General features: G+C 44.4%; 2 protein-coding genes across 2 annotated transcripts in view; both read left to right on the forward strand.

Moving 5' to 3' along the window:
- The window catches only part of LOC123509981 (protein unc-13 homolog A-like), a 417,157-nt gene that overhangs the window by 220,861 nt on the left and 176,107 nt on the right, over positions 1-20,189 (forward strand).
- Positions 19,322-20,189, forward strand: part of LOC123509982 — a 78,169-nt gene continuing 77,301 nt past the window's right edge. The window contains exon 1 of the mRNA XM_045264621.1: positions 19,322-19,705. The gene's annotated coding sequence lies outside the window, so the exon portion shown is untranslated. The remainder of the gene's footprint in view (positions 19,706-20,189) is intronic.

Consider the following 20,189-nt stretch of genomic DNA (forward strand, 5'->3'; position numbering starts at 1 on the left):
TTTGGTGTGACTGGTGACCCTCCGTCATTCCGCCTCCAAAGGGTGACGCGACTGAAAAGTGTTGCCAACCCAAGGGTGAATCATTGGACCGAAGTCACATTGTACCATGCCTCAGTTCACCCAGGTAATTACTCTCTCTCTCTCTCTCTCTCTCTCTCTCTCTCTCTCTCTCTCTCTCTCTCTCTCTCTCTCTCTCTCTCTCTTTAATACCAAGCTCAACGTGCGTTCCTTACCCTTGAGAGAGAGAGAGAGAGAGAGAGAGAGAGAGAGAGAGAGAGAGAGAGAGAGAGTAAAAATAGTATACACACAGCAGCAGCACAACTTTCGCAGCGTGTAGGTCGGCACAGGTAGACTTAAATTAAAAGGTGTGCACAGGAGACAGATGAAAATAATGTGCTGTTTAAACACGGCCATTATGTGCACCTGTATTTCCGAGGAGGAGGAGGAGGAGGAGGAGGAGGAGGAGGAGGAGGAGGAGGAGGAGGAGGAGGAGGAGGGAGGAGGAGGAGGAGGAGGAGGAGGAGGAGGAGGAGGAGGAGGAGGAGGAGGAGGAGGAGGAGGAGGAGGAGGAGGAGGAGGAAGGAAGGGAGAAAGAGGAGGAGGAGGAGGAGGAGAAGGAGGAAGGGAGAAAGAGGAGGAGGAGGAGGGAAATGAGGTTGTGGCGGAAGAGAAGAAAAAAATAATGAAGTGTAGTGTATGATGAGAGAGAGAGAGAGAGAGAGAGAGAGAGAGAGAGAGAGAGAGAGAGAGAGAGAGAGAGACGCCTGAAGATTGAGAGGTAGCTTTAAAAATACATTTGGGTTTGAATAGCATCCATCTGAGGCGTTCTGAAATAGGCAAATGAACAGGTACCATTAGGAGAGCGAAAGGAAAGTGGGGAGGAAGGAGAAGGGATGATAACGATAGAAATAATAGAGAAAGGAAGGAAAGAGTAAAGACCCAAAGGAAGTATAATGTTGAGGAGAAATTATAATACTGGTAATGATGGAAAGGAGGGAGGAAGGAAGGAAGGAAGGAGGAAGAGGAGGAAAGAAGAACTGAAGGGTTTTGGGAGGAGTGATGGTAATGGAGGCAAAATGAAGGAGGAAGGAAAGATGCATCGTGTAATTAGTTGTTTCTCAGGTTTCCCGTGTGTGTGTGTGTGTGTGTGTGTGTGTGTGTGTGTGTGTGTGTGTGTGGTGTGTGGGGGTGTGGGTGGGTGGGTGTTCTTTGTTGCAGGTCTGTAAATGCAAGCCAAACAAAGCGACTGAATAAACAAAACAACAAAACGAGGAAAACGAGGCTTCAATTATGGTCTTGCTTTTGGGCTGTTTTCTTTAGGGAGTCGCGCCTTCTGTGTTTCTTTTTTTTTTTCATTAGTTTAGTTGCCTTTGACCGGAGCCCCTGCTGGATAAAATAGAAAGAAAAAAAAAAGAAAAAGAAATGTTAGCTCACACACAGAAGAGAAATAGTTTTACAATAACCCAAAAAAAACACGAGAACCCGATAGGCCTTCTCTTTTATAGGCCTCTAAGCTTTTACCAGCCGCCACCTGCGTAACATGCTAATTAAGGGCGAAAAAATTTATATACACCTAACCCACACTATATACAAAATCCAGCAAAACAGGAGATACAAAAAATAAATCCCTATCTGTATTAATATTTCCACCTCATTAATATTCGGAATGGTATGTTTAATGAAGTAATATTTTGGCACGGCAGTATTTGTGGTATGGCAGTGAACGCATTAGAGGATGTGTAATATTTGTCGGGCAGACGTGGCTGTGTTGGGAAGCTAATGCACGTTTGGTATACATTCTAAGCCCAAGATGTCTGGAAGCTGTTGTCCTGTTTGTGGGCTATTTCAGGAAAGGCTGTCGCTGGTTTACTGGTTCCCTTCAGCTGTGGGTAATTGTGTTAATGTTTGGGCGGCAAGGAATGGAAGGTCGGCCATGTTGTTTATGAAGGAGCTTGGTGAAAATTAAGTGACGTTTGTATAATAGTTGGTGAATCCACAGTGGCATTGATGCGGTGGTCGGTGAGGGAAGATGGAGAAATATAATACTAAGGCTCGTATTCTGAAACACTTCTGCGCTTCATCACAATTTTAAAAGCTTTATTTAAATTTACACGAGTTTTTTAAGGTGTTTTTACGGTTTTAGAGGCAGATTGATAAGATTTCTACATTATTAACTGGAGAAACACTCTTGAAAACCTCGCTAATCATCCCTGTGGCCTTGGGAAACAGTAATGTTGAGAGAACAAAACGTTTCTGAAGAGGGCGTCAGAGGCAGCTTTGGTTGTTTGTGGCGGCGGACAGTGACAGTTAGTATAGTGGCGCTGGTTTGTTCCCTGTCCCTGAATTCTTAGGCCAGAAAATTAGTTGGTCTGTGCGTTTGGGGGGACTTGCAATAACCTTACTTCTCCAGCCATCTTGCCGCATGTTAGTTTTTGTTATGGTTGATTTTGTAGCTGGAAAATGAGTTACTCCGTGTGTCTGACCTGCAGTAAGTGTAGTTATCCGGACATCTTAGAACGTGTCACTATTTTTATCCTTTTCGTAGCGTTTCACAAGTTAATGCGCAAAGGTATCTAGTAACCCTGCTCCATATACGTGATGATAATTCCAGGTTAGGATTGAAATAACTACGTGGAAGATTTTTAAAGCATTGTGGTGATAACTGTAAAATTTTCAGATGAATGAGGGAAATGTATTAGTTGTCCTGTTACAGAGGGACGCACGATGGTTCTGAGCTCCGGCGTGATTGGTATAACTGTGCGTGCATCCGTGTGGAATATTGTTGCGGTGGTGGACACAAGATTTTAAAGGAGGGATGTGTGTTACTGGTGAGCGAGAGGTGGGCAGATGATGGTGGTTTATTGCAGTCCAGCCAGTGATCCATTGAGCAGCAGCTGTTGTTCTGCATTGACGCGAACACTTCTCATCTTTACTAGCGGGTCTTATTCTCATCATTTTATCCTATATTCTCTCTCTCTCTCTCTCTCTCTCTCTCTCTCTCTCTCTCTCTCTCTCTCTCTCAAAATGGTTCGGTATTTACTTGTTGCCTTCCGTCAGACACCAACGTAAATCAGGTCAGGGAAAATATAACTGATTGTCGCGTTGTTTTCATGATGACAGCAATGACGGTAGTGGTGGTGGTGGTGGTGGTGGTGGTGGTGGTGGTGGTGATGCCTTTCCCGTTTTCCTTGGGGGCTGAAATGGCATGGAATAGTGAAAGAGCCATTTTTTTTTTCACTTTTCTCTTTGTATTTCCTTTTTCTTCCTTCAAAGCGTAATTTTTTAAGGCATAACTAATACATTCGTGTATATGTATAGAAAACGGAAGAGATGGTGTTGGTATCCTATTAGCCCCATTACATGTTGCTTATACACTCCAATGCGGGGAAATAAGCAACCGATATTGTTCATGAAGGGGTAAACTAAACCAAATGACTGAAATCTGCAAGAAACCCCGCTTGTGATGATTGACGGCGATAGAATGTGAGAAATGATGATAATAATGTTAGAAATAATGATGATAGTGATAGGAGTGACTATAAAGTGCTAGAAATGGTGGTGATAATGATGGTGATGATAAACTGCGAGAATTGATGGCGGTAATGGTGTTAATGGTGATGGCGGTGGTGATTATAGACAGTGAGAGAGAGAGAGAGAGAGAGAGGGGGGGGGCAGAGAAAGAGAGAGAGAGAGGGATACACGAAAGACTGCAGGGAGGAAGGAAGGAAGGAAAAAAAAATAAAGAATGGAAGGAAAAGGCGGGCAGGCAGGCAGGAAGGATGGAAGGAAGCAAAAAAGACAGGAAAGAACGAAGGAAGGAACGAAGAAAAAAGTAAGTCAGGAGGCAGGCAGACAGGAAGGCAGACAGGAAGGAAGGATGGGAGGAAGCAAACAGGACATGAAGGAATGAAGGAAGGAACGAAGACAAAAAAATAAAGTATGGTAGGCAGGTAGACAGGCATGCAGGTAGGATGGAAGGATGGAAGGATGGAAGGAAGCAAACAAGGCAGGAAGGAAGGAAGGAATGAAGTCTTTTCTATCGCGTGTATGATGAGTGACGTCAATTCCTACACCATTTCCACCTCTCTGCTGTTGTGGTTTTTGCCTTCACCACCTGCCACTCAGCCACCTGTCTCGCTGATTTACCACCTGTTCTCATTCTCTTGTGTATCATGCCATCTGGGGGCCCTCGTCCATTCCACCATATGACGACCCCTTGTCCTTCTTTCCCTCCTTTCCTCTCCTCTTTCCTCCTCCTCCCTCCTCCTTTCTCCGCCTCGCCACCACCTGTTGTGTAGTTGAAGCCAGCTGTCTCTAAGCACAGGCTCCTCCACACTCCCGCAGCCTCAATGCACCATGTTAATGCACAGACTTAAAAGGGAGAGTTCAGAGTTCTCTCTCTCTCTCTCTCTCTCTCTCTGGTAATTATGTTTCTAGTCTCATTTTCCTTGTTTTTCTCCTTCTCTTTCTCTTCTCTTTGTCATTTTCCTCTGCTTCCCTTTTTACTCATATTTTCTCTCTCTCTTCTTTGTTTCCTTTTCTCACGCCCATGATTTCCCTTGCTTTTTATTTTTCTCTCCATTTTCTTGGCATCTTTTTCTTTTTTTTCCATTTTTATCATGTCTTCTGCTTTCTTTGTGTTCTTGGTTGTCTTTTTTTCCTTCTCACGTTTTTCTTTTTCTTGTGTGGCTTCATGTTTCTTTTTCCTTTTGTTTTGTCGCCTTTTTTATTCTTTCTTTCTACTAAGTCACGTTTTTTTTCTCTCCTTTCCTTGTCTCTCCTTATTTTCTTTAGGTCACGGATTTGCTCTCTCTTACCTTGTTTTTATTCTCTCTCTCTCTCTCTCTCTCTCTCTCTCTCTCTCTCTCTCTCTCTCTCTCTCTCTCTCTCTCTCTCTCTCTCTCTCTCTCTCTCTCTCTGTATCTATCTATCTTTATCTATCTATCTATCTATCTATTTATCTATTATCTATCTATCTAGTTATGTATCTATCTATCTTTATTTGTGTCTATCTATCTATCTATCTATCTATCTATCTATCTATCTATCTATCTATCTATCTATCTATCTATCTTAATTTGTGTCTATCTGTTTATCTATCTATCTATCTATCTAATTACCTACCTACCTACTTACCAATATATTTATCCAACCATCTGTCCATCTACCTTTTTATCTATTCGTCAATATCCTACCACTTTATACACTCCTATCTCTCCTCCTCCTTCATTTCTCCTCCTGCTTCATTTTGTGCATCTCTTCATATTTTTTTCTCGAAGGCACTCTTGCTTGCTGTATTTACGACGTGGGGTGGGGCGGAGCTGGGCATTTTCAGGCGAAGGGTGAGAGGAACTAAGCACTGTCTTTTGCCTGTCACCTCCATTGCACTACACGCATATGAAAGGGTCTAATCTGCAGGCGCTCCCTCCCTTCATCCTTGCTTGAGTATAGAAAGTGAGGTATTGTGGTGGGATATCGTGTGTTTTTATATATTTTCCTTACTTCTTTTCTTTTCGTAAGTGGTGGTGGTGGTGGTGGTGGTGGTGGTGGTGGTGGTGGTGTTATTCTTCCACGTCCTTAACTTGGTGACTCGTGTGTGAAATGTTGTAGTGTTTTCAAGTGCTGTTTATTTTTGTTATGTTTATGTGTGTGTGTGTGTGTGTGTGTGTGTGTGTGTGTGTGTGTGTGTGTGTGTGTGTGTGTGTGTGTGTGTGTGTGTGTGTGTGTTTCTGTCTGTGTTTTTTATTTTGTTGTAAATTGAGATAAATGAGGTTGTAAAAGTTGTGTGTGTGTGTGTGTGTGTGTGTGTGTGTGTGTGTGTGTGTGTGTGTGTGTGTGTGTGTGTATCTGTCTGTCTGTCCGTCTGTCTGTCTATTTATTTTGTTTGTGTGTCTGGCTTTGAATGACTAACTTTTTTATTTTTATTTCTGGATTAATTTGTTGTATGAGAGTGGTGGTAATGTTTACTGAATGTTGTTATTGCTATAGTTACATACATGCTACCAACACCACCACCACCACCACCACCACCACCATCACCACTACTACCATTATCATTACCACGCCGTCATTTATTGCTAAGTGAGTCCATTCCAGCTTTAATTTCCTCAAGTACAAGTGCAGTCCAGAAGTCTCGCGCCTCGTATTACCCTGGCCTCAGACTCCCTCATTTGTGTTTTACCTCGCTACACGTAATGGTTGTTAGGGAAGTAATTTCACAACTTAAGACTAAGACGAGACTCGGAGATAAGTTGTAAGTGGCTGTAAAAAGTACTTCACATAACTTTACATCTTATTGGTGAAGTTTTCTTAAAGATGAGTAAGGGGGTATGCGAGAGAGAGAGAGAGAGAGAGAGAGAGAGAGAGAGAGAGAGAGAGAGAGAGAGAGAGAGAGAGAGAGAGAGAGAGAGAGATTAAAAGCACAAATGAAGGAAAGTGAGATGTGTATGACGTATCTCAGAAATAAATTGAGAGAAAAACATGATGAAAATACAGGTGTGTAGTGACGGTGGAGCTTCAGGTGTGGAATAGACAGGTATAGAATCTCGTATTTCTCAGGTATGGAAGTGTAATGTATGAAAAAAAAGTAAATAAAAAAAAAATAGGGAAAGATTTACAGTTAGAAAAGGAAAAGGTTAATTAGTGAGTATGAATTCAGGTGTGCGCAGGTAAAGGAGCGATTACGGATGCAAGCGGGCTGAGGTGAAGGTTATATCAGCTCATTAGGCGTACGGAAGCAAGGTTACTAATTAGAAATCCAGGTGTAACATAGGGCAGGTGTGGCGTGTGGCCGGGCGGCTCACACTGCCCCACCAGACCTCAAAGCCACTGTGAAGCCTGCCAAGGTGGTACACAGGGCCTGACTTTTCCATCTTCTTTCACTTTTCCTTTGTAAACTTTAATAAACACACACACGCACGCACGCACGTACACACACACACACACACACACACACACACACACACACACACACACACACACACACACACACACACACACACACACACACACACAGAGAGAGAGAGAGAGAGAGAGAGAGAGAGAGAGAGAGAATGATAAAGGGATTTTATGTATTGCTTGAAAATAGAATTAAAAAAAGATAAAATAGAAATACCTCGTTTAAAAGTAAAAAAATATAAAATATTTCGCTTTCATATGCAAGAAAATGAAAATACCATTATAATTTTCACTTTTCCTTTATTTTCCTGGCTACTAGACTGCCTTATTTTATCACCGCTGTGGCCTCTTAAGCCTTCTGGCCGAGCGACACACAGCCACCATCGTCGTCTAGTCCTGATTCTATTTTTACCCCTCCACCGTCATCACCACGACCATTATCAATATCCCCAAAAATACGGACAGATATGCAATTTGTTTGATCTTGCACGTTTTACACACCATTATCTTCTCTTCCCGTGGAAAAACAACCCTCTCTTAGTCTTTTTATCCCTGTTTTCCTTCTTTTACTTTCCCTCCCTTTGTCCAACGCCTCCATTCTCGCCTGCCTTCCCTCACCTGCCTCAGTCTCTCTTCCACATGGCGTCACCTTGATCAAAGCCTCCATCACACCCACTTCCCCTCCTTCCTTTCCTCAATTAAGACGTCCCACAGGCTTCTTCTGGGTGTGACGACCTCCACCGACCCCCATCTCTCCCTCAAGGTCTCCCGTTCCCTCTCCTCTTCCGTCCCTTCCTCATTTCTTCCCATTTTCCTCCTGTGTTCTGGTGGCCATAAGGTGCTTCGGAAATGGGAGGGAAGAGGGAAACAGGAGAAGTAATTGGTACCTTGTTATTTTTGCGTTTGTTGTTTTGATTTGGTGTGTGTGTGTGTGTGTGTGTGTGTGTGTGTGTGTGTGTGTGTGTGTGTGTGTGTGTGTGTGTCACCTCGGTCGTCTGCTGGTCACCCAGCCAGTCTTCCCCATTACGGAGCGAGCTAAGAGCTCATAGACCGATCTTCGGGTAGGACTGAGACCACAACACACTCCACACACCGGGAAAGCGAGACCACAACCCCTCGAGTTACATCCCGTACCTATTTACTGCTAGGTGAACAGGGGCTACACATTAAAAGGCTTGCCCATTTGCCTCGCCGCGCCGGGGCTCGAACCCAGGCCTCTCGATTGTGAGTCGAGCGTGCTAACCACTACACTACGCGGTGTGTGTGTGTGTGTGTGTGTGTGTGTGTGTGTGTGTGTGTGTGTGTTTTAGGAAGGGTGGACACATAATGTTTGTTTTTTATTAGTGTTTACGATCGAGGCCTGTTATATTTTTTGAGGCTGCTGTCAGTACCACTATACTACTACTACTACTACTACTACTACTACTACTACTACTACTACTACTACTACTACTACTACTACTACTACCACCACCACCACCACCACCACCACCACCACCACCACCACCACCACTACTACTACTACTACTACTACTACTACTACTACTACTACTACTACTACTACTACCACCACCACCACCACCACCACCACCACCACCCTTTTACAATTAGACACCCTACAAAAACACAATTACGTAAGCCAAATTAATGAGCCACAGTAGAGAGGTAGCGGTGTGTCAGTCAGGTGGTCGGTCACAGTCCTGAGGGGGGAAGGAACAACAGCCTGGAGCCAATCACCTTCTTCCGTATAATGTTGTTTGCGTTCACGTCACAGTGTTCTTTGGAGTGCAAATGACTTTCTGGTTTTCTTTAAGTTTGTAGAGTGAGGTACTTTGTGAGGCTATACGAGTTTTTAGGACGATGAAAGGAGGGAAGAAGGAGGAGGAGGAGGAGGAGGAGGAGGAGGAAAACACGGGAAAACGATTCAGGTCTATGTCAATATTACTTTTTTCTTTTTCTTTTTCATGGTTTCTGTTTTTGCATCTTTTCTTTCTGTCTTTTGCGTCTCTTTTCTCTCCTCTTGTTCCTTCTTATGGGTCTTTTTACTTCTTAGTTTTGTCTCGGATTTCTTTTCTTCCCTCTCTTTTTCTCTAATTTTTGCTTCTGTCTTTTTTTCTTTTATTTATGGCTCCCTGTCAGCTGTTTTGATTTTTTTTTCCTTTTTTTTCTCTTAGACACCATATGTTTCGTTTGCCAGGCTTCTCACCTCTCTCTCTCCCTCTCTCTCTCGCTCTCGCTCTCGCTCTTGCTCTCTTTTTTAATTAAATCTTTACTGTCGTCATTTTTTCTCTTTGAATTCGTCTTCCCACATTCCTTCCAGAACTTCTTGGCTTTTTCCTTCCCATTTTGCACTTTACCTTATTTCCTCTAATCTTTCTATTATTCCCATTAAATTTATTCTACCGCTATTTTCCATTATTGTAACTCGATACCGGTTCTGTTCAACGATTTTTCCTTTATTTTATTATCTTTTCAAGCTATGTTTCTATTTCTCGGTTCTTGTATTTTTTTTTTTACTATTTTCTCTCCTTTATTTCCTCTTATTAATGGCGTTTCTTCTGCTGTGACACCAACGCAAGCTCCTTTTTCCTTTTCCTTCTCCTCCTTTTCCTTCTCCTCTTTTTCCTTCTTTTCCTTCTAATTTTCCTTTTTTTCGCCTTCTTTTTCGTTTCCTTTTCCTTACTTCTACTTCTCCTTTTTGTCCTCCTTCTCCTCTTTCTCCTCCTTCTTTTTCTTCTCTTTCTCTTCTCGTTCTCCTTCGCTTTTTCTCTTTTCATTTATTTCCTCTCCTCCTCCTCCTTCTCCTTTTCTTTCTCCTTGTCTTTGTCCTTTATTTCTTCTCCTCTTCTTCTCATCTTTTCCTTCTTTTTTCCTCCTCCTCCTCCTCCTCCTCCTCCCACCTCCTACAACGGGGCTGCAAAGATAATTTTTTGTTTGTTTCTTTCTTTTTCCTATCGTTAACTCTTACATTCACCTGTTTTATTCGTGTTTCGCGTGTGGAAGGTCGCTTGTATGACCTTGCATGACCTTCCTTTAGTACTGGTCAGGGTACACGGGATCGTAGGTCATGTGTTTATATTATTTTTTTTTAATTATTTTTTTTGGCTCCCTTTTCGTAATTAAATTTCACAGGGAGGCAGTTTTTGAGAGGAATCCTATTTTGACATTGTAATTAGAGGAGTTTTTTTCCCTCCCTTCGTCCTGGATCGCGTTATAATTCAGATGTTTTCGTTTTCATTTGTCATTATTGCTATTAGGACTGTTTGCGTGCGTTTGGGCTGGTGGTGGTGGTGGTGGTAGTGGTGATGGTGGTGATGAGAGGAAAACAGGGAGACCATAGTGTGTTATGGTGGTGAGGAAACTGATGTGGTAATGGCAGTGGAGAGAAAAATTAAGGAAACAGTAGTAAAGCAGTATGGATGATTGAAACAGAGAGGAGGAAAATATAATATGTGGTTGCAGGGATATTGGTGTTGTGGTGGTGTTGATGGTGTTGAGAGGAGGTAGAGAGGGAAAAGTGGCTGTTATGATGATGGTGATAAAGCAGGAAAGTATAAAGGTAGTTATAGTGATAGAAATGATGAAGGTAATATGGTGGTGATGGTGATGATAGTAATGGAAGGATGTAGTGAAGGAAAAATAAATGGTTTAATAGTTATGGTAAGGAAGGTTATATAGAGGTATGGTAGCTATAGTGAAGTAAATTATGAAGGAAATATGGTGGTGATGGTGATGGTGGCAATGAAGTCGTTGTGGTGGTAGTGGTGATGGTGGTGATGGTGATGGTGGTGGTGGTGGTGATGGTGGTGGTGGTGGTAGAGGTGGTGAAGGAAAAAAAGTGGTAGTTATAGTAGTGATGGTAAAAAAGCAGAGAAGAATAAAATTGTAGTTATAGTGATGGAAACTAGGAATGAAATAGTCGTTGTGGTGGTGGTGGTGGTGGTGGTGGTAGAGTTAGAGAGATGATATAATAGTGAAGCAAATAAATATCCGTTATAGTGAAGGTTAGTTGGAATTAATGTTTTGGTTTTGATGCTCTTTTGTCTCGTAACGGGCGGGCATCGGTGTGGGAAGGCTTTGGAATCCCTCTGTTCTTGATGGCGTTTTTGTCCAGCGAGCGAGAATTTTTAAGGATTTGGGCGTGTTTAGCTTGATTCATTGCGATTCATTTATTTCACTCGCTTTTGTCTGTCTCTTTAATCCCTTATAATTATCTCTCTCTTAATGTGGATGCCAGTATGGATTGAGGTCACGGAGTTAGGGTGATGGGGGAGGGTGTTGGAGAGGCAGGGAAGGTGGAGGGAATGATTGGAAGGGGAGAAAGAAAGGATGAATGTCGGTGGTGTGGGTGAAAGAATATGTTTAGGAAAGGGGAGCAGGGTAGGGGAGAATATTAAGGGAGAGAGAAGGGAGGGGAGGTGCAGGAGTTGGAGGGGTGATTGAGTGGATGGGGAGGAGAAAAGAGATGGGGAGGTTGTGGGAATAGAGTAAGGGAAGATATGAATGTTGAGTCAAAGGGAGGGGGAAAGGGAGATGCAGGAGTGGAGTAGGGAGGAGAAAGAAAGGGAGGGTATGCATATGAGTAGTGTGGAAGAGAGCATGTGTTTGGGAAGGGAAACAGGAACAGGGAAGGGGAGGACTTTAAGGGGGAGAAGAGAGGAAGGGTGAGGGGAGGTGCAAAAGTGGCAGGGGAGAGGTGTGGGGAGTGAAGGAGTGGGGAGGATAGAGATAGGGCAGGGTATGGGTGAAAGCATATGTTTAGGAAGGGAAACAGGAACAAGGTAGGGAAGGATATTGAGAGGGGGAGAGAAGAGGAGGGGAAAGGGGAGATAGGAGTGGTAGAGCAGGGGTGGAGGAGTGCAAGAGTGGGGGGAGGGTATGAGTGAGACCATATTATGTTTAGGAAGGGGAACAGGGGAGGATATTGAGGGGGAGAGAAGAGGAGGGGAGAGGGGAGGGCAGGAGGGGGAGGAAAGGTCCAATGCGTTATGAGATGAATTAAAAAATAGTATTAGGATTGAAATGTTGAATATTATATTTGCACTTTTTTTTGTGGGCTGGTGAAATACTGAAGGTATGAATTCATTAATAGTGAAATGGTAATGGCGGTAGGAATGTTTATTGCTTGTGTTGGTTTTGCTATTATTATTATTATTATTATTATTATTATTATTATTATTATTATTATTATTATTATTATTATTACTATTATCATTATTATTATCATTATTATTTGCGTCAATTTTCAGGGCTAGTGATATTTTGACTGGATTCCAATTATCTAACGAACTGATTTTGACATGTATTAACAATGAAAAAACAAACTAATCACGGTCTTTATATTTACGTAACATATTTAACGTAAGAGCTTCCATTACGAATATTTCAGATACATACGCATTTCACCTTCATATCCTTTCCTCACCAGTATTTTTTCCACCTCATTTCATTCCCACTTAAGATATTGCCGCTGACAGACTGGGAAGAGAGAGGCGGGACTGAGACGCGCGCTATTAGGCGTGACAACCACACTCACACTTTTTCTTTAAGGGAGCAAGATTATATGAGTATTGCCTTTTATTCTTTATTATTTTTGTATAAAGAGGGACGTGTTTACTTTGATGGGAGTTTGTTGCCTTTTTTATTTATTATTTTTGCATAGAGAAGGACGTGTTTACCTTGATAGGAGTCTTAAAGTAGAATATTTATAGGTGTGTTTTGCTTCTCGTCTAATCACTGACACCTCTTCTTTATTTTATAAGGGGAAAGTAAGTGTTACATTTTCTTTTAAGAGATTAATCCTTCTAGTACCATGACGCTTTTCCACATTCATTCTGCTTAATATTTGGTGATTTTATACAGCTTCAAAAACTTATGTTCAAAATAGTGAAGACTGTTACCATTAATCTTCTGACCTCCATAGATCCCTCCTAATTTCAATAAAATGGTCTAATCGTACACAAATCTAAGGTAAAAATGTTTCCCAATGTTGAACGGTTTAATATGTATAAGTTGTCAGGTATTTTGAAGCGAAAAATCTGTGTAAGTAAGAAGGGTTCGTCTTTTGTGCACCCTAGATATGACGAAATTCTGTTGATATAAATAGTTAAATGGAAACTACGTGGTATCGATAAGCAAAAATATTATTACAGATACATAGTGTTTGTGCTGATATGCTTTATTTTATTTATATTTTCATTTAATTTACTGAAGGAAATATGTTTTGATTATCAGCATTAAATAACATGAAAGAATAATTTTAATGTTTTTGTCTTGCATACATAATTATTTTCTAACCATTTTCCTTTCTCTATATTTCAGGTAAGTACTCGATGCCACTCTCAGACCAGACGGAGGGAACGTAAGTACCTGGTTCTTTTTATCCCTTTCCCTGCACCTGTTTACACCTGTCGTGCCCTTATCTCTTCGACGTGGGCAGGTGACAAATACAGGTGAGTCTGTGGATGGCTCTCACGCCGCCAACACGTCCTCAGGTGAGGCAGATGGAAAAGTGCGGCCTCTCACCTCAGAGGGATGCGTAGGAGGCAGCGATGTGAACGAATCTTATTGGAACGAGTTTTATTTTAGTATTTACGATGTTGTTGATGTGTTACTGCTGTGTGTGTGTGTGTGTGTGTGTGTGTGTGTGTGTGTGTGTGTGTGTGTGTGTGTGTGTGTGTGTGTGTGTGTGTGTGTGCGTTTGTGTGTGAGTGTGTGTCGCGCCCGCTTCATATATGAGTTTGAGGAAATGTGGATGATAAAAGTAATGGGTTTGACATAATCGCCTTGTCACTCAAATGGAGTCGTCGTATTTTCTTGCGCGTCTGTACGATACCAGAAGGAAGAGGACAATTTCCGGTGCCATTTTTAAGAAGACAACTCGATTGCTCGTCTTTTATGAGAGGAATCGAGTTTGCATTTCATACGTGAGAAGAAGAAAAAGCGTCTTCCACCATTGTCAGGAGGCAGATCGTGTTATTCCGTGACTAACAAGAGGATCTGTCGTGTTGTGCGCCACCAAACAACAGGAAGAGACAGACCCCTTCACTTTTTATCTCACCGCGCCAGTCAGAATCACACGGCCGATGGGAGGAACGGAAAAAAGAGAGAGAAATCGAAAAAAAAAAACACACACTAAAACAAACACAGACTTTACCTTCAGCTTTCTGGTTTGATTCTTAGAGAACAAATTGACGTTTCGGTTTATACCTCTGAGCGAAAGGGCGGCAGCGTCTTCACTTTAGTAGGAAGGATGCCAAGGGAGCAGATGGGAGGGAATGGGGCGGCACAATAGGAAAGGAGATGTAGGGGCGGATGAGATTTGCAATTACGGGATCGGGAAGGAAAGGGTCATAGAGAAAGACGGGAGTAGGGAGAGCATGGGAGGGGAGGCGTTATGGCGGCAGGGAAGAGCGGCAGAGAGGAGGAAGTGGAGGTCGGATGGAAGGGATCTTGGCCAACGATTCTATGTAATATGTCAGGACTTGTGGCTCGCTCTCCCGCCGCTGCTGTCACCGGTCCAACATCAACAAGTGTCTGGCTGGCTGGCTGGCTGGCTGACTGGCTGACTGGGTTAATCTACACTGGTGACGTTACTTATCCTTCTCTGAGTGGGTTGTGGCAGACTGAATTGACTGGCTTTGTTACTCTCTGCTCTGACTGGTAACTGGATATACGTGGAACTTTAACTCCTTCAGTACTGGGACACATTTTTACCATGAGATTTGTGTACGATTAAACCATTTTATTGACATTAGTGAGGGTCTATGGAGGTCAGAAGATTAATGGCCACAGTCTTCACTAATTTAATCCCCACTTGAGTCTCTGAAGCTGTATAGAATCACCAAATAGTAAGCAGAATGAATATGGAAACGCATTATGTTACTGAAGTGGTTAGCTGATCCTGGTCTGTAGTGCTGCTAGTCTTGCTTATCTATAGTTTGTGAGGGTTATGTTGTCATCACTATATTCTAAGGTGTGAGGGTGTTAATTGATGTATAGGGGGTGATGCAAGCAAGATCTCTGAATGATATCTTTGTAGAAGCTATCACCGCCTTCCAGAGCTAAAAGATAAAATGGTTGTCGAAGATAGCGTTGATGGGAAGCGTGTGGTTATATCTCGATGACCGCTTCTAAGATGGTCAGCTCACATCACCACTCGAAACTTGTACTACCTTCCAGAGTTCCCCGATAAAATAGTTGTCGAAGGTAGCGTTTAACGGGAAGCGTGTGGGTAAACCTCAATGACCGCTTGTTAGATGGTCAGCTCACGCCAGCACTCGAAGTTAGAGCCCCGAGATTCCCACGTGCGGTGTTAGTTTCCTTCGCCGCCTCTGAAGGGACTGGTGGCGGTGGTGTCTCCTTTCTGTGTGACCAAAGGCGAGAAGGGTGTCTGCTTTCACAGTGTTATAGCGAACTTTGGCTAAATGGAAGGTTGACTGACTGGCTGACTAAATTTCTGGATAGCTATGTGGAAGGTTGGCTGGTTGGCTGATTTGGAGGGTGACTGTCGGTTTGGCTGGTTGTTTTCTGGTTGTCTTCATGGATGGCTGCTTGTTGGTTGTCTGGTTGTTTGACTGGTTTGTTACTGGCTGGCTGTGTGGCTGTCTAGTTGCCTCTTTGGTTTTATGTTCTGGCTGAATGGTTTTCTGGTTGTCTCTGAGTCTGGCTGGCTGATTGTCTGGTTGTCTGTGTGTCTGTATGTCTGGCTGGCCGGTTGTCTGATTGCCTGGTTGTCTGTGTGTCTGTATGTCTGGCTGGCCGGTTGTTTGATTGCCTGGTTGTCTGTGTGTCTGGTTAGCTGGTTGTCTGGTTGTCTGTGTGTCTGGTTGACTGGTTGTCTAGTTGTCTGTGTGTCTGACTAGCTGGATGTCTGGTTGTCTGTGTGTCTGGTTGACTGGTTGTCTAGTTGTCTGTGTGTCTGACTAGCTGGTTGTCTGGTTGTCTGTGTGTCTGACTAGCTGGTTGTCTGTTTGGCTGGCTGTCTGGTCGTCTGGCTTGCTGGTTGTCTGGTTGTCTGTGTGTCTGGCTGGTTGGTTGTCTGGTCGTTTGTATGTCTGGCTGGCTGGTTGCCTGGTTGTCTGTGTGTCTGAGTAGCTGATGTATTATCTGTATGGTTGTCTGTGTGTCTGAGTAGCTGATGTATTATCTGTATGGTTGTCTGTGTGTCTGGCTGGCTGGTTGTCTGGTTGTCTGGTCGGCTGGTTGGTCGTTTGCTTGGCTGACTGTCTGTTTGGTTATCTAGGTGGCTGGTCTGTCTAGCTGGCTGGCTGGCTGGTTGCCTGGTTGTCTGTGTGTCTGTCTGATGCTGGCTGGTGTCTGGCTGGCTGGTTGTCTGGTTGTCTGGTCGGCTGGCTGGTCGTTTGCTTGGCTGACTGTCTGTTTGGTTATCTAGGTGGCTGGTCTGTCTAACTGGCTGGCTGGCTGGCTGGCTAGATAACCTACTTTTTGAATAATGGGTTTATGTCGTCCACCGTTTATTTGGATGCTTAAGCGAAATTCCATTTTTTTTTTTATTTTTCCATCTCATCTTAAGCTGGCGAAAGATTTAATGTGTCCACATACAAAATGTTTCATGGTAAAGAAGAAATAATAGATAACTAGCTCTACTCATCGCATTCACATTTTTTTCCCTTTTGTGAAGCTCTTTGTACAGAGCAGTCAGCTCATTTTTATGTTGATCTCTACTCGATATATACACAGATGCATTTCAGTGAATTTTGCGACATCACTACTCACTGCATGTAAATGTGTGTGTGTGTGTGTGTGTGTGTGTGTGTGTGTGTGTGTGTGTGTGTGTGTGTGTGTGTGTGTGTGTGTGTGTGTGTTCGGGAAAGGTTAGACTGTGGGAGGTGTGGATGTAGGTGGGTAGGTGGAGGTTGTGTGTGGGTGCAGGCAGCGGATGGGAGTGGTAATGGAGTCCACTTTACGGTAATTAAACTTTTACACACTCATTCCCGGATGAGATAACTCAAGTGGGTGTGACAGATGGTGCAGTCACTTAGTTGGGAGGTACGAGTGTTCCGACTTAATAAGGTTTTTGTCTCTCTCTCTCTCTCTCTCTCTCTCTCTCTCTCTCTCTCTCTCTCTCTCTCTCTCTCTCTCTCTCTCTCTCTCTCTCTCTCTCTCTCTCTCTCTCTCTCTCTCTCTCTCTCTCTCTCTCTCCCCTCAAGGACAGATTAAGTTGTCATCGTGTTTATGCAATGCTCTGGTTTCAAATGACAATTGCAATTTAACACTGAAATATCCACTAGTGATTTTTTTCTCAGTAAGGCCAATCTTTGTCTGTAGAAAAGTATGTTTGTCTGGCTAGATGTTGCGTATTTCCATATGTCTATTCTATTTTTCCAATGATGATTTAGTATTACAATTATATTCTAGTCAAGGAGGAAATCTTACTGTGCATAATTGTAACCCTGTGCTGCTCCATTCTGCGTCTATAAATAAGTTAAATGCTTAGGGTAGGTTACGATGTACCGCGCCTGACAAGCCAATCCCCGCGTGATAGTGAAACGTGAGTCGACCTTTCCGTAGAGTTATTGTACTGCAGCCGCGCGCCTCTGCAATCTGGTGTGTTGAAAGAAAGTTTGTATGTTTCCCAAGTGTCGCTGCTGTATAATTTAGTGAAGACACACACACACACACACACACACACACACACACACACACACACACACACACACACACACACACACACACACACACACACACACACACACACACACACACACACACACACACACACACACACACACACACACACACACATATACACACATTCACCATTGTCCGACTTATAGTGTTTGTGGGTGTGTCCGGCGCGGGAGCAACGATGCAGTAAGATACAATGTTCAGGAAATGTTGTAACGAGGAACCGTTTATTACCTTGGACTTCCACTTCTTCCTTCTTTCCATCCCTCGCTTCCTGCTCACACTCCTCCTCCTCCTCCTCTTTCTCTTCACTCTTATATCATACTGCTTTCTTTCTCCCCTGTTGTTTCCTCGTAGTATAATATTTTTCTGCCTCTCTCCCTCTTACTGACGCCCGCTGTGTAAGACGAGAGAAGGCGAGATGTGTAGGTGTTGTGCGGTGGAAAAAAGTGGTTGTGGATGCATAAAAGAGACGGTGGAGAAAGTGGAGGAGGAGGAGGAGGAGGAGATGGTATGCGGGTAAGAGAAAGGAGAGGAATGGAAGGGATAGAATGCTGGAAAGACGGAAGAAGACGCTGCAATGTGAAAGGAATGAACAGATGGAAATGGAGAAGGAGGAAGAGAAGAAAAGAGATAAATGGGACTTGTTTCGGACAGTTTCCCTCTTTTGTCTAATGTGCTATCTCCCATCCCATTGCTATCTCCCATTGCTATCTCCCATTACTATCTCCCATCCCATTGTTCGTCCGGACGTGGCATGTATCGCTCCAATTACTCATGTATTATGTATTCTTATTCTTATTATTCTTCTTCTTATTATTATTATTATTATTATTATTATTATTATTATTATTATTATTATTATTATTATTATTATTATTATTATTATTATTATTATTATTATTATTATTATTATCATTGCGTGGCATCTGAGTCGGCTCATACCTGGTCCCCAAAGCCTCGTTAAGGTGAGTTGAGGATCACCTGGAATTTCCAATCAAGGGTGATGAGGGTGAGAGCAACACCTGAGCCGCACCGTCCACCTGCCCTCCACCGACTTGTGTGTGTGTGTGTGTGTGTGTGTGTGTGTGTGTGTGTGTGTGTGTGTGTGTGTGTGTGTGTGTGCCTGCGTGCGCGTGTGCGTGCGTGGGCATGGGCGCGCGGGCAGTTGGGTTGGTGGAAGGTTGCTAGGGTGATGCTGCCGCTGCCGCCGTGTGTGTGTGTGTGTGTGTGTGTGTGTGTGTGTGTGTGTGTGTGTGTGTGTGTGTGTGTGTGTGTGTACACGAGTGTAAAGAGCGGGCGTGTCTGGGGCAGGCGTGTTGGGGCCACTGGGGTGTGGTGGGTCGAGGGGAGGGGCAGGTCAGCGCAGCCCTCTCTCTCTCTCTCTCTCTCTCTCTCTCTCTCTCTCTCTCTCTCTCTCTCTCTCTCTCTCTCTCTCTCTCTCTCTCTCTCTCTCTCTCTCTCTCTCTCTCTCTCTCTGCTCTCTCTCTTTCTTTCTTTGTTTCTTTCTTAATCTTCCCTATTGTTCATGTTTGCACACACACACACACACACACACACACACACACACACACACACACACACACACACACACACACACACACACACACACACGCACACTTGGACACACACACACACACACACACACACACACACACACACACACACACACACACACACACACACACACACACACACACACACACACCCGGTAGAAGTGTGGCCCACCAGTCGCTCAACAGAAAACGAGACTCTACTTCGACCGGCGCGAGGTTGCCACACGCCGCCGCTCCGCCACGCCACCGCCACTACCCTCTGACAGGGTGGTGACCGGGGCACTTCCCTTACGCCTCCCTCCGTGGGCGTGGGTCATGAGGAGTCAGAATGAGAGGGCGTATGGGAGATTGATCGCGGGCGTGGGCAGGGAGGAGGAGCCAGAGGAGAGGAAGGGGCGGGATATGTGGTAAGGGAATGTTGAGTCGTGGGGAGAGGAGGCGGGTCGCGTCGGGGGCTGGCGGGAGGTGGGGGTAACTCCTGGTGGCCTAGCGGTGCTGAACTCTCTAGTCGGTGGCGCACGCTGCCCGTGGACTGGTGTGTGTGTGCCGCGCGTCCTCCTGCCTGCTCCGGGACTGGCCTTCCTCGCTATCTCCTTCAAGGGGTAGGCTTGGGCGCTCGGGGGGGGCCGTCGCGCCCTACGAACGGAGACGTGCCCTGGGGTGTGCACGCCGTCTGTACCTAACGCCGCGGATTCTTGATCGCCTCCCCTCACGCTGAGCTGGATGTGTTGTGATGTGCTCGACTCGTTCATGAGGTGCAGCGATGTGTAAAGGACATTATCTGGCCGTCACCTTCCATAAAGACGTGTGTGCCATCCTTCCTCGCCGGTTGTTTTTTGTTAAGTCGATCGCCCATGTCTTGCAAGCCTGTGAAGGCGAGGGAGGGCGGGCGGGCGGGCGGCGCCGAGCCCGTAGCGGTGGTGGTGGCGGCGATGGTGTGCGTGGAACTGTCGACCCTCACTGACGAATTGTTTAATGATTTTGTGTTGCGCAACCATAGTGTTCAGGGCCCAGACCACGCCGCCACTGCTTCCACCGCCGCCGCCACCATCACCATCGCCGCCGCCGTCGTCACCATCGCCGCCG

Source organism: Portunus trituberculatus, chromosome 28 (genome assembly GCF_017591435.1).
Source record: "Portunus trituberculatus isolate SZX2019 chromosome 28, ASM1759143v1, whole genome shotgun sequence".
NCBI lineage: Eukaryota > Metazoa > Arthropoda > Malacostraca > Decapoda > Portunidae > Portunus > Portunus trituberculatus.